Source organism: Ailuropoda melanoleuca, chromosome 18, assembly GCF_002007445.2.
Source record: "Ailuropoda melanoleuca isolate Jingjing chromosome 18, ASM200744v2, whole genome shotgun sequence".
NCBI lineage: Eukaryota > Metazoa > Chordata > Mammalia > Carnivora > Ursidae > Ailuropoda > Ailuropoda melanoleuca.
In genome coordinates this window covers 32,109,023-32,124,306 of record NC_048235.1, presented here as the reverse complement: position 1 = coordinate 32,124,306, position 15,284 = coordinate 32,109,023, and the positions used below count along the sequence as shown (strand labels likewise).

The window sequence follows — 15,284 nt, the reverse complement described above, 5'->3', positions numbered from 1 at the left end:
ATAATTAGGATCATATTAATGTGACAATGAACAATCATTTAATAAAATAAATTGACTAAAATAAGTCAGCCAAGTAAGTGTGGGATAATAGATAGCAAAATAACAATCTGAGTATCTGGTTTTTAGCTTTAAATTGATCATAGTCCTATCCGGTAGGCATGAACTAGTATTATCTTTTTTATTCTACACACATTTGGATGTTGAAGATATTGGCACCTTCACCTTTCTTATGGGATCAAAAGGGCATGTGATTCTTCCATGAGTACCTAGCCTGGCAGATGGATTCCTCATCATCCTTGAAAGATGTCAAGACTGGGATCTCGTATCTCACTGATGAGATTTCACACCTATTTCAGTGAACCTTTATTCTTTTACAGCTTTTTCTTATCTTAAAACTGATGTAAGAAACCAAATCCTTTTTTCTTCTTGGATTTAGGAGTTCAGTGTTGCCGATATATGGGTTTGTAAAAATTCTAGACAAATGTGTCCTTGGGCAGGGCAGGAACATGCTGGACACATCACTGGTCAAAACTCTGCTCCTCAGCCAAGAAAGACGGGAAACTCGATACCGTGGGCACCAAGGGTGAGAGACTTAGAAAGACTCACTCACCCCAATTAAACTCATAGTCCACAATACAGACGAGGACCACCAATTTATCCGTTCGTAGAACCTTAACTGCCAAGCAGGAGGACAAGTTATTCATGAAAGCAAAGGGAGAAACAGTGGTCCGAGGACAATTTCACTCTGGCTTCGGTAAGAACTAGCCTCACGGCAGACATGTCTTACCTCCTGACCACTGCAACATTGAGCTTCTGCTGCCTAAGCCCTCCCAGTACTTAGTGACTTAAAATGACAACGGCTCTGTTCAGCTCGTGGTTCTGTGGGGCAGCCTGGGGATCCTTCTGGCCTGTCCTCAGCTGTCCTCTGTTGGGTTCTCTCATACATCTGTGGTTAGCTGGCAGGCCACCCATCGGCTGGATGTTGCAGGATGGCCTCACTCACGTGTCTGGTGACGGGCAGGATGTTGACCAGAGCATCTTGACTATCCTCCACTAGTTTTTGCAATCTATCGTGTCAGTACTTAGGGGATCTCACCCTGAAACAGCTAGATGCACATTTGCCAAGTTCTGCCTTGCTGTCTCCCTTATTTGTACACACAGTGCTCTCCATTCACCTTCTTCGTAGCGCTCTCCTTTCCAGAAGAGACGTGCCGTATAAAAAACTACCCTTCATCTTATTCATAGCCACAAGCCAGGCCTGCTTCCCTGAGATTAAATCCAGATTAGTTCACAAAACTCAGTCGCTTATTCAGAAATATTTTTTTACTTACTCCTGTGGCTAGCTAATTTGGTTCACAAAACTTCGTCATTCATTTAGAAATATTTTTTCACTGACTCTTAGGGTTAGCTAATCTCTTCCACAAGTTGTGAATTTTACCAAAGTCATACTCAAGAGAATATTCATTGTTTTCTGTAACCCGTTGGTGGTTCAGGAAGGACAGCGACTTCCCCGTTATCTCCATATACCTGTCGCAATGCCAAAGCAGTTGACAGGGGTGGGCAGAATTCTGAAAAATCCTCGCTGCCCTAAGCACAATCTTTCATTCCCTATGAAGTACGTAAGTACACATCACTGAACATCTGAGCTAGTCCTTCTCATTAAAGACCCCACTGTTTGGAACGGGTGTAGAGTTAACTGCTAAAAATGTCCGTTCTGTTCTCTGGGATGGTGGACATTGAGAGACATTAGCCTGAGGGAGACAGACTGACTGGGGAGAAGAATTAATGGAAGCACATGGCTCCTGTGGGCAGGAAATGCTTTGATAGGCCTTTTCCTCTTTTTGTTACCAGGAGAGCCTTGACAATAGACTCCACCTTAGAACAGCTGCTTTCTCCCCTTGTGATGATCACAGCACATTTTCCTTGTCAGACTTGTAGTCTGCGCCAGGGAGTGCTCAGGAAGGGACATGCACAATGTTGGGGATCTGCCCTTGAGTCTCTGAGCTGTGTGATGGGTGGAGACGTCACCCCTAAGACACACAACGAATTCCTTTGGCATACGCCTCAGGAAGGCCATCTGCTTCTGTTGTTCCTCTGACCTTTTGTTAGAACCCACCTGAAATTGGAAAGAAATACCAGAATAAAACTAAGCCTAAGACAGTTTTAGACCCTGTTGCTTGCTAAGGCAAGATCTGCAGGGGCAGATCCCATCACACAGTTCAGAGGCTCAAGGGCAGATCCCCCCCCACCCCTGCACACTGTCTCTCTCTCTCAAATAAATAAATTAAAAAAAATGCAGTATGTACTATACTTCTATTAGGATGGCTACTATTAAAAAGCAAGCAAACAAACAGAAAATAATAAGTTGTTGATGAAGATATAGAGAAACTGGGACCTTTGTGCGTTTCTGGTGGGAATGGTGCAGCCATTGTGGAAAACAGTATGGCAGTTCCTCAGAAAATTAAGCATAGAATTACCACGTGATCCAGCAATTCCACTTCTGGGTATAAACCCAAAAGAACTGAAAGCGGGGATTTTAACAAGTATTTGTAGATCCATGTTCAGAATAGTATTTATCCACAATAGCCAAAAAGCAGAAACAACCCAAATACCCATTCATCAATGGATGGATGGATAAACAAAAAATGGTCTACACATACAGTGAAATTTTGTTGAGCTTTAAAAAGGAAGGGAATTCCATGCTACAATATGAATGAATACTAAAGACATTACGCTAAGTGAAATAAGCCAGTCACAAAAGAATAAGAACTGTCTGATTCTACATATATGGGGTACTTAGAGCACTCAAGTTTGAAGACTGAACCTGGGCGAGGGAGCAAGAGGCAGTTATTTTCTAATGGGTACAGAGTTTCAGTTCAGAAAGATGACAAAGTTTTGAAGAGGGATGGTGGTGATGGTTGCTCAGCAATGTGACTATACTTTAACCATTTAAAGTGGTTAAAATCATAAATTTTATATTATGTATATTTTACTATAACTAAAAAAAAAAGTTAAAAATGTGGGATGGATTTTCATAACCAAACATAAGAGTATTCCCTTCTCTTGAACTGTTAGCATTATTCAATTTCTTAATTATTTGGGGGGACTTTCAAAATACTGCTGACTTTATAGGCTTCAACTATGACTAGAAGTTTCACTTGCAATATAAATCTCAATGTGCAGGATGAATACCAGTTATTCTGACAAATGACAAAGAAGAGAGAATTTCAAAGGATGGGACAAGTTTATGACAAGACTCTGTGTTTGGAGAGGAATAGCTTGTCTAAAAAAATGAGAACAAGCTGGTGGTGCTAGAGCCCAACGAGTAAAGGAAAGAATGGCATGTGCTGGAAATGGAGACAGAAATAGGGATGAATAATTTGGGGGCCAGGTTACAGACTTTGCATTGTGCTATAATGTAAATAGAGCCACTGAAGAATTTCAAGCTGGAGAATAGCACTATTCATAAACCATGTGGGGTTGTTTTTTTTTTTAAGATTTTATTTATTTATTTATTTATTATTTGAAAGAGAAAGAGAAAGAGGGAGTGGGGGGTGGGAGGGGCAGAGGGAGAGAGAGGAAGAGAGAATCTCCAGCAGACTTCGCACTGAGCACAGAGCTCAACTCGGGGCTCTATCTCATGACCCCAAGATCATGACCTGAGCCAAAACCAAGAGCCAGATGCCACCCAGGTCAGTCTGGCAGTATTTTGTAGAAGGGGCAAGTGGGTAGCAGTAGCTTGAGAGTGTTCACCTTTTTAGGGGCCAGCGGTAGTTGTCCAGGTTAGTGTACGTGAGAGCGGAGATGGAGAGAAGTAGTTGGATTTTAGAGGTATTTTGGGAGGAACTATTAACAGGAATTGGAGATGCATTGGCTTAATCTTCCGTGTTCTTTCTCTAATAAGTAATTTCCCCCCAATGCCACAGTCACCCTGCCAGGACCTCTTTCACAGTCCACTAGAGCATTGTTGCTGTTGAGGGAGGTCAGTACCTTCAGCTCTTGCCCCTCAGCATGACCTTTACATTGTAGCTAGAGTTAGCATTCTAAATTGCCACTCCATACACATACCTCTTTCCTTCTCAAAATTTTCAAAGTATACCCACTACCTACAGCATCAAGTTCAACTCCATCAGTGTGACATGCAAACCATTTTATGGTTCGGTCTCTCTTAACCTATCTACCTCATCCCCTTCATATGGACTCAGTCAAAAACTATGTATTTATTTATTCAGCACCCATGACTGTTCAGATGAATTACCACCAGCAACTTGTTATAAAGCGTTCCTCTCACAACACTTTCACTCACTGTCTTCGTGAACTGTCCTCACCCTAGCCTCACCCTAGAGAGTGTAAATGCCACTCTCCCCTGTCCTATATTAGAACTCATTTCTTAGGGAGCTTTTTGTGAACCTTTAACTCATTCTCAGCATGGCTAGTCATTCTCCCAACCACACTGGGCATTGGCATGTTGTGCCATTAATTGCTAGTAATGTTTTTAATATGTCAGTGGAAGTGGAAATCTTACTTTCTGTTGAGAAGGTGCTCAGTAAGCAGAGTATGTTGCTGATGATGTAATCAGTAATTACATGCTTTGTCTGGGGCAGTAAGATGGGAGTAGGGACAGGAATGCTGAGAAGCAGTAGAAAGGAAAAATTCTTAGGCACAAAGAAGGGAAGGTAGAAAATGCCTGACATTCAGTAAATATTGTATCAGTAAGTGAGTAAGTACGTAAACAAATAAATAAGCAAGCAAATAATAAATAAATGTATGTTTGACAGCTCTGTTTAACTACAATATTGAGCTATATGCAATTTGGGAATAAGCTAAGGCCTCACTCTTAATGATTGCATAGCTGAAACTTATTAGGTCAGTTCAGACATTTCTGAATATGTGGTTCAGGGGACACAAAGATGAGCAGGTTCTACTTTAAAATATTAGCCTGGGTGTCTCAATCAGTTAGGAGTCTGACTCTTGATTTTAGCTCAGGTCGTAATATTGGGGTGGTAGGATTGAGCCCCACCATGGGCTCCAAGTGTAGTGTGGAGTCTGCTTGAGATTCTCTCTCTCCCTCTGCCTCTGCCCCTCCCCCCCTCACGTGCTCTCTCTCTCTCTCAAAAATCAATGAATAAAATCTTTAAAGTATTTGCCGTGGGGCTGGGGGAGGGCAGAGGAGGACAGGCACATAAACAAGTAATGATAACATAGGGCAGTAAGCACAGCAAAAGAAAAATACACACAATAGCAATTATAACCCAGAAGAGGAAGTGGGTGCTTCTGCCTAGGGAACTATTAATTAGCTGGAATTTGCTCATGCCCCAGGTTGACTAGAGGTTTCTTCTCTTACTCCTCTACAACCTTTTCTCACAATGTCCAACCCGACTGCTGTGCACACCTGCTCTGTGCTCCAGCCTTGCTGGCTTATCTACAGACAAGCCCACATTCATCATCCTCTGTGTTCTAGCCTAGGGCTTTGCAAACTTTAGTGTGCATACAAATCACCTGGGATCTTGTTAAAATGAAGGAAAAAAAGAAAACCAAAGCTGGTGGCATCACAATTCCAGACTTCAAGCTCTATTACAAAGCTGTAATCATCAAGACAGTACGACACTGGCACAAAAACAGACACATAGATCAATGGAATAGAATAGAGAACTCAGAAATGGTCTCTCAACTCTATGGTCAACTAATCTTTGACAAAGCAAGAAAGAATATCCAGTGGAAAAAAGACAGTCTCTTCAACAAATGGTTTTGGAAAAATTGGATAGCCACATGCAGAAAAATGAAACTGGACAATTTCCTTATACTATACACAAAAAATAGACTCAAAATGGATGAAAGACCTAAATGTGAGATAGGAATCCATCAAAATCCTTGATAAGAACACAGGCAGCACCCTCTTCCACCTCGGCCACAGCAACTTCTTCCCAGACACATTGCCAAAGGCAAAGGAAGCAAGGGCAAAAATGATCTACTGAGACTTCAACAAGATAAAAAGCTTTTGCACAGCAAAGGAAACAGTCAAAAAACCCAAACAGTACCTACAGAATGGGAGAAGATATTTGCAAATGCCATATCAGATAAAGGGCTAGTATCCAAAATCTATAAAGAACTTATCAAATTCAACATCCGAGGAACAAATAATCCAAGAAATGGGCAGAAGACATAAACAGGCATTTCTGCAAAGAAGACATCCAAATGGACAACAGACACATGAAAAAGTGCTCAACATCACTCGGCATCAGGAAAATACAAATCAAAACCACAAAGAGATACCACCTCACACCAGTCAGAATGGCTAAAATTAACAAGTCCGGAAACAACAGATGTTGGCAAGGATGCAGAGAAAGGGGAATCCTCCTACACTGTTGGTGGGAATGCAAGCTGGTGCAGCCACTCTGGAAAACAGTGTGGAGGTGCCTCAAAAAGTTAGAAATAGAACTACCCGATGACTCAGCAATTGCACTAGTGGGTGTTTACCCCAAATATAAAAATGTAGTGATCTGAAGGGGCACCTGCTCCCCAACGTTTATAGCAGCAATGTCCACAATAGCCAATCTGTGTAAAAAGCCCAGATGTCCATCAACAGATGAATGGATAAAGATGTGGTATATATACATATAACGGAATATTATGCAGCCATCAAAAAATGAAATCTTGCCATTTGCAAAGACATGGATGGAACTAGAGGGCATTGTGCTAAGCGAAATAAGTCACTCAGAGAAAGACAATTCTATGATCTCACTGATATGTGGAATTTGAGAAACAAGGCAGGGGATCATTGGGAAAGAGAGGAAAAAATGAAACAAGATGAAACCAGAGAGGGAGACAAACCATAAGAGACACTTAACCTCAGGAAACAAACTGAGGGTTGCTGGAGTGGAAGGGGTGGGAGGGATGGGGTGGCTGGGTGATGGACATTGGGAAGGGTATGTTTTGTGGTGAGCGCTGAGTGCTGTGTAAGACTGATGAATCACAGACCTGTACCCTGAAATAAATGATACATTATATGTTAAACAAACAAACAAAGAAAAAAAACGAAGGCGATTAGGAAGTCAGCAGGATGCCTGGGATTCTGCATTATGGAGAAGCTCCCAGGGCTGCTGCTCTGCAAACCCAGCCCAGAGCAGCAGGACTGTGGCAGCTGTAAAACACCCTATTCCCCAGGGACTCAAATCCTCTCTGTCCTTTGTGGGCTGAGTCAAACTTCTGCCCCATGGAGGGAGTTCCTACACTTCAGGCTTGTACATCAGTGTTTGTTTCCTTTGAACTGCCTGGCGGTGGGTGTCTCTCTCTAACTCGCCCCCTCCCCCCTTTTTCCCTTGAGGAAAAGACTTGGTCTAACTCACCCAGACTTGATCTAATTCATCCAAACTCCAGGATGGTGTCTGTTACAGAATTGGGCCTTAATAAATATTTGCTCAGGAATTACAACAAAACAGATTACAGTTATCAGGGTGGGAGAAGAAACCTAGAATATAAACTTAATGAAGGCAAGACACCTTTTTTTTTTTTTAAAGATTTTATTTATTTATTTGACAGAGAGAGAGAGAGACAGCCAGCGAGAGAGGGAACACAAGCAGGGGGAGTGGGAGAGGAAGAAGCAGGCTCCCAGCGGAGGAAGGACCTTGGGATCAGGTCCTGGGCGGATGGCAGACACTTAAGGACTAAGCCACCCAGGCACCCGGGCAAGGCACTTTTTTTTCTCTTAGGCCACTAAGTCCTCTGAGCCCAGGCCTGTGTTGCCCACATAGCAATAATCAATAAATATTTGCTGAATGCTAAATGAAGAGAGTAATTTCAATTCTGAATTTCAATTTTGTAAAAACAAGTGCTAACCCCTAAAAAGCGAAGTAATTAAAAAGCTATGCTAAGATCTTCTTCTTTTTTTTTTTTGGAATAAAACAAACAAATGAACAAGTGGGTATTTCCACTCAAGAAAAAAGGGTCAAAAATAATCCAAAAACTTTCCCTTATAATGTATACATATTAATTTTTTTTCACTAAGTGTATCTTCATACATAGCAGCAAAACAAAATCTAAGGCATTTTTTCCACATGAATTTTTTCCCCTAAAATACCAGATTGTTTTAGATCAACAAAAGGCTTTGTTTTTTTACTATTAAATATCAAAGGAGACCCATTTAATTGCAAACATAAAAGCTTTTTCCTTGCCTCTCCCTTCAATTTTGCTGATGAGGAAGATTTTGCAGCCTTACTTGGTACCAAAATAGCTCTGTTTTGCTGACCATTATCATCTTCACAGGGCGGAGCAATGATAATGAACTCAGAGCACAGGAAGTTTACCATTTCACAGCATTAAAATAGAATTTCTTATTGCAAAGATACATCTCCCACAAAGGAAAAGCAACTGGAATTTTTATTTTCTGGAATTTGTTGACACTACTAGGCTCTACTAGTATATTAAGGTATCCGTACAATTCATACTGGGGAAATATAGCTTCCTTCTTTATTTTTATTTGAATGATCACTAAAAAATAATTCGACACATCCATTGTCTTTTAAGCATTTTAATCACTGTGGCCTAGCCAAAGCCAGTGTCACAAACAATAAGCTATTTAGGACTCCACGTTTTTCTCTGAAGAATTAAGTAGTAGCAATTATTTTTAAATGGTGATTTCAGGGTAGGGATCTGAGTCAGGAATAACAGGGCCCTGCTCAGTAGAAATAGAATCTCTTTTGATACAGTTAGCGATCCTGGCAGGTAGCTACTGTCAGTCCCACTTTACAAACAAGAGAACTCAGCAGGAAAACAGGTAAGTAACTTGCCCAAGGTCTCCTGTAGTGAGCACAAGAGGTGAAAGTCTGACTTGTCTTCCTGACTCCAGAGCCCCCATACTTTCCTCTGCACCAGAAGCCTTTAGAAAGCTACCATTAATTTTATTAAAATATTTCTCTGTGTAAAAAGTATAACATGCAAGGATGTCTGTATCTCAGAGAGGGTAACTGAGCTTTGCTCGTTCCTTCAGTAATGTTTACTGGGTTTCCACATTGTAATTGGCCATGCGCTGAGTGCTAAAAATAGAGGTAAACTTCAGCGATGTCAGCAGAGACAGACAATTCAAAGACAAATGCGATTTGAAATTGCCAATATTTGACTGCCTTTGAGTTACAAAAAATGTCAATTTCATATGATTCATGCTAAAACCTGTTATGCAATAAAGAGAATGGCACACTTCATTCCAATTATTCTAACTTAATATTTTAGAAAGGAAAACATTTCCACGTTATTTCTCAACATTTCGATTATACTGGATATGTAAACAAACAGTTTCTTTGGGTTAAATGCAGGTCCGGATTCCCCTGAGAGCACTGCACTCAGAGCAGAACTGGACCCCGAATGAGGCCATGCTCTGCATTTCTATACTGGTGCAGTCCCTCCCTCATTATGTGATACAGGTCAGGTCACTTAACCTCTTAGCTGCATTTTCCTTATTCCATAATGGAGAGAATTTCGCCTATTTCAGAGGCTCATTCTTTAATAAATGGGCTAACGAGAACCTGTTCAATCGTTTCCAATCCTCTTGCTCTAATCCCTTTATTCTGATTCCCATGTGAAGACATTGGAATGGAAACAATCAGCATTTCAGTTTCCAAAGACTTCCATTTTCATCATTGATTATGAGTAAAAATCCTTCTGAAGGAATTTGTTCTGTAATCTTACCATTGCTCTAGAAAAAATAAAGGCAGATTATCACCATATAAAATGTTTTTCAGGGACCGTCTCTTTGGCCAACTGTGTGAGTCAGTCTCGAACTGACTCACCAACTTCAAATCCCAGGGCTTCCCTGAGAAATGGACTTGCATTATGGACGTTCTCTCTGCAACGCAGAGCTGACATCACAGAGGCAAACTGACCTGCTAAAGACTGACATCCTTTGCAAGTAAGTCTGGTACTGCACTCAAGGCGTCTCCAGAGTGAACAGGAAATGATTCAAAACCAGGCTTTGCCAGAACAAGTGTGGCCATTTCCTCTGTGCATAAGATAATGGAGAGCTTGCATCACAAACCTTCTCTGAATAGCCTTTTCCGTGATTCAGCAGGATCCAAATATAGTGAGATAAGGGATAGAGTTTGCGTCCTGTGCTTTTGTCATCTTACCTGAGGACAAGCAGTACCTAGGAGTGTTTTTTGTTTTGTTTTAAAGATTTTTATTTATTTATTTGAGAGAGAGAGACGGAGACAGAGAGCGTGAGAAGGGGGAGGTTCAGAGGGAGAAGCAGACTCCTCGCTGAGTGGGGAGGCTGACGCAGGACTCGATTCTGGGACTCCGGGATCATGACCTGAGCGAAAGACAGATGCTTAACCGATTGAGCCACTCAGGCACCACTCTTAGAAGTATTAATACTCCATCTTCCTACACCTACCCCACTGTGTTTAAGTGAGAGGAATCGAATTCAACGTCAGTGCTGTGTATGTAGTTCCTACATACTAACATGTATGTAGCCAGCTACTGGGCTAGGCATGGGTGTGAAGTTGGGTTTGCAGGAACAAAGAGGAATCACAAATATAAATGAATGTATCATTTCAGAATCTGGCAATGGGTCTGAAGTACAGGTTGCTATGCAGGACAGTATCAGGGAAGACCTCATTTACATTGGGCCTTACTGAAAAACGGACTTCTAAGTGAGATATAAAGGATGACTCAGGCACAGGCAGGTGAACGATGGGAGGAAGAGACAGAGGTCCTGGGTGTGTGAAAGGCTAGGTACTGTTGTAGGAAAAGACATTAGGGTTCAAAGCTGATGGCCAAGAAAGAATTCTTGAGATGTCTTTGATGCAAAAATGTTATTTTATTAAAGCACAGGGACAGAACCCATGGGCAAAAAGAGCTGCACTTCGGTCATGAGGAGTGGCCCATTATATACTTTGAAGCTGGGAGGGGGTAGGGAGGGTGTAAGTCTCTAAGGATTGTTGGAAGCAAGGTTTCCAGGATCTTGAGGGGGCTAGCTGTTGTTGGAAAAAGGTCATTTATTACTGTCTAATAAAACCTGAGTCATGAGACCCTTCCGATGTATATCGGTGGGCTATATGCTTGGAGGATGATTGACAACATGTATATTGGCGGGTAGAGATAAAGGAAGTTTCCAAAGGAATTTTTATATGTTAAAGTAGACTTTCAGGATCCTGGGGGTTGGGCTAAGATTTTGTTTTGCCCTTAGCAAAGTGTCAACATCAAGGCAGTTGAGTCCCTAGAGGAATGTCACTCTGCCTGTTTCAAGGACTTGTCAATGGGCTGTAGGCAGTAAGGAAATTTAATAGTTTTCCTTCTGCCTTTGTTTCCCACATCAGGTTTGCAAAGGTTTACAAGAGAGCTGGTTTGGCAGCTTGGTGGAGAAGACAAGCCTGGTGTCTGGGGTAGCACTCCGGCAGTTTGGACCTTAGTCTTAGAGCAGTGCAAAGCCAGTGAAGTATTTCACAGAAGATGACAAAATGGACCCATGTTTTTCCCTGTGGTTGCCATGCGCAAAGTGGATAGGCTAAGGAGTAAGGGTGGAAGTGGAGAAGGTAAGGGAATCATAGTGGCAATGAGCATTAAGGGAAGCCTTAAGCAATGATGTGGAAAAGATAAAAATTATGGAAGAAGTGGCTAGAAGCACAGAACAGGAAAAGAATCTGTCAAAGAGAGAAGCTGTGCAAAAAGTCCCTGGGATATAGCAGAAGAGGTCAGCAGGGCATGAAGATAAAGAGACAGCCTTGAAAATGACTTACAGCCGCGGTAGGAGAGGGGTGGTGGGGAAGTGACTTGCAGACTGTTTGTAAGCCTCAGGCTTTCTTTTAAGACCTAGAACAGCCAGCCCCCTCATTCTCTCCCTTCCACCCACTGCCACCCTGATCCAATAGAAGTGAAGCTGGTTCATGCAGCACTGCTGACCCCCACCCTAAAAACTGCTGTCCAGTTCCTTCTGGCCCTGACCCCAATCAGTCCCCATGGACAATCTGACGTTCTCCATCACCCACAAGTGCACAGTCTTTAACAGCAGCACCAGTGGAGGGAGTAGCCAAGTGTGACTAGTAGGGACTCCCCATTGTTCCCCACAGATGAATGAACATGCCTCCTCGGCCGCTCATGGAGAGAGCTGCTCTTACTGAGGAACACTTGGCCCTTTGAGTGTGATTAGTGAGACAGAGATGACTGTATTCTGTAAAGGTCTCCCAATGACCAAATTTGGCCTCTGAGAACTGGACAGAAACATTTCATATGAGTCATGCCGGTTTGCCTCATTTTCTGTCATCAGTTGTTATGGAAACCACACAGTACAAACCCAAGAGTTTCAGAATTCCTGCAGTTAGCCTCAAACTTCCCCATAGGTTTATACAGCAAACAAGCTTGCTTACTTTGTTAATCTTTAGCTACTTCCTGCCCTGTTCTAACTGGAAGTTGAAGAATCTGGCACTGCCTAGAGCCCATGCTGCTCTTTTCACGTGAATCAAAATAATAGACATGCCCTTATGTTCTGCCCTGAGGATGATATAGATACATAGAAGAATTCCAAATTACTTCCTGGGTTATCTCTTTGTTAGATCAAAGCTGCTTCCTTGCTAACATAGAAACTATACACATGTGAAAGGAATTTAAGAATTCTTCACACTGTACTTTTGGGTTCATCCCAATCTCTTGGCAAAATCTCCGGTCAAATCTTAATAGCCACTGGGTTTACTTTGGGAAATATGCACTTTAGAGAGACGCCTGACAGATTTTTGCTACTTGAACTTCTTTGATGATATCTACAAATCTCTGAAAACTCAGGCACAAGAAAGTTGTGTGTTCATGGTACCTCCTGATTATTTAAAGATCAGTGGTATGTTTTGTGGCTTCTTCAGCAAGGAATTTTAATTAGACAGACCTAGATTCATAAAATAATGATAGTAACATCTATACAAATTACTATAAAGACCAAGCAAGTTAAATGGGCAAATTACTTAGAACAGTTCCTGATACAGAGTAGAAACCTAACCATTGTTAATTACCTTTCCTTTGGCTTTAGACTAGCTGCCTTGTGGTCATTTTGCTGCTTAATAGCACTTCCAGCTGCCTATGGGAAGATGTGTAGTGAGTTAGTAGGTAGAGAAATGGAATAATTAAAAAAAAAAAAGATTTATAATTAGGACAACTTGAATACCATTCAGGTGTTCCATCTAACTTGAGCTATACAATTTAATGTGGGCAAGTGACTTAACTTCTATGAACTGTGACCATAAACCAGAAAAGTTGGAGTAAATAATCCTGACATTAGGCATTTTGACCAATAACAAGAAAGAAACATGTATGACTACTAGTCCTGATGAATTTATATTTAGCTGTAAAAAATTGCACAAAAGAAAGAACAATGCAAGGTGAAGAAGAAATAAACATGGAGTAGAGCAATAGATACATTTGGTAGAATGGATAGAATTCAAATTATAATTCAATTTCCCTCTATCGTCTAGCACCCATGCATGCTAATGAGTCACATTAACAACAATAAATTCATCTTGACTGACTTGTGCCCTCTCACATTGGAGGAACTCAGTCCCTTGCAAAATCTCATCCAAATATTTCTGTGAATCAACAGAGAATGTTTCACCTGTACTCCCTGAAGTTTCTCAGGTCCATAGTTTCATACTTTTTTAAAAAAAAGATTTATTTATTTATTTCAGGGATTGAGAGAGCATTATCGGGGGAGGCGAAGATGGAGAAAGAATCTCAAGCAGACTCTGCACTGAGCATGGAGTCCAATGCCAGGCTCAATCCCACAACCATGAGATCACAACCTGAGCCAAACCCAAAAGTCAGGTGATTAACTGACTGCGCCACCCAGGCACTCCTATAAGTTTTGTACTTCTTGATGTTGGTTACCTGTGAGGTCATTTAGGGGTGGTCACTCATCATTTTTAGTGACATTGTTGCTCTTCCCACAACTATGCCAAATCCAGCATAGACATGGACCCAAGGAGGCCTGTTGGCACTAAGCAACACTTTCATCTAGAGAGATGGACATTTTGAAGGATCAGGAGATTCCTTTCCCCCCCCAAGGATATGAACATGCGTCTAACTTATTCCAATTTAACAATGTGTCATTTGGGCATTGAAGTAAACTCTTTGGGCTCTTGTGTTCTGTGGTTTCTCAAGAAAGGAGATTTTATTGCTTCTGCCTGTATCCCTTGCTTCATAAAGCTCAGTATCAGTCCATGGGGCTAGAAGGGGGCAAATATTGTCTCAGACCCATATACTATCTCTTCCTTTCTTCCAGCCCCAACTATTTATATAAATTCACCCCTGAAGTCCTTGTCCATCATTAACAAATATGTTCAGACATGTCAGAATATACACTTAACTTCAAGCTACCATCTTCCACTAAGGAAAAATAGAACTTACCTAAGTGGAAAGGAAATTCTAGCTGATGGACAGTAAGAAAATACCATGATAGGCTTAAAAATTTATGACTGATGTCCTGAGAGAGAATAAGAAATAGGGTCAGATTAGCAAAGACATCAAGTGCTAAGCTGGGGAGTTGATACTGAATATGACAAGCTATTTAGAGAGTCATTGCAGAGCTGAAGACAGAAATAGTTGAAACTCCGTGATACATCACATTAATAAAAGAAAGGACAAGAACCATATGATCCTCTCAATTGATGCAGAAAAAACATTTGACAAAATACAGCATCCTTTCCTGAAAAACTCTCCACAGTGTAGGGATAGAGAGATGATACCTCATTATCATAAAAGCCAACTACGAAAAGCCCGTAGAAATACCATTTTCAATGAGGGAAAAACTGAAAGCTTTTCCCCTAAGGTCAGAAACAGGAAGTGATGCCCACTCTCACCACTGTTGTTCAACATAGGACTAGAAGTCCTAGCCTCAGCAATCAGACAACAAGAAGAAATAAAAGGCATTCAAATTGACAAAGAAAAAGTCAAATTCTCACTCGTCACAGTCAAATTCTCACTTTATATGGAAAACTCAAAGGACTTCACCCCAAAATTGCTAGAACTCATACAGAAATTCAGCAACATGGCAGGATACAAAATCGATGTGCAGACATAAGTTGCATTTCTGTACACTAACAATGAGACATAAGAAAGAGAAGTTAAAGAACCAATCCCATTTACAATTGTTCCAAAAACCATTAGATACCCAGTAATAAACCTAACCAAAGAGGTAAAGGATCTATACTCTACAAACTACAGAACACTTATAAAAAATTGAGGAAGACACAAAGAAATGGAAAAACATTCCATGTTCATGGATTGGAAGAATAAATATTGTTAAAATGTCTATA

General features: G+C 41.2%; 1 pseudogene; it reads left to right on the top strand.

Moving 5' to 3' along the window:
* LOC109489523 overlaps positions 1-11,402 on the top strand; it is a 16,824-nt pseudogene extending 5,422 nt beyond the window's left edge.
* The last annotated feature ends 3,882 nt before the right edge of the window (positions 11,403-15,284 follow it).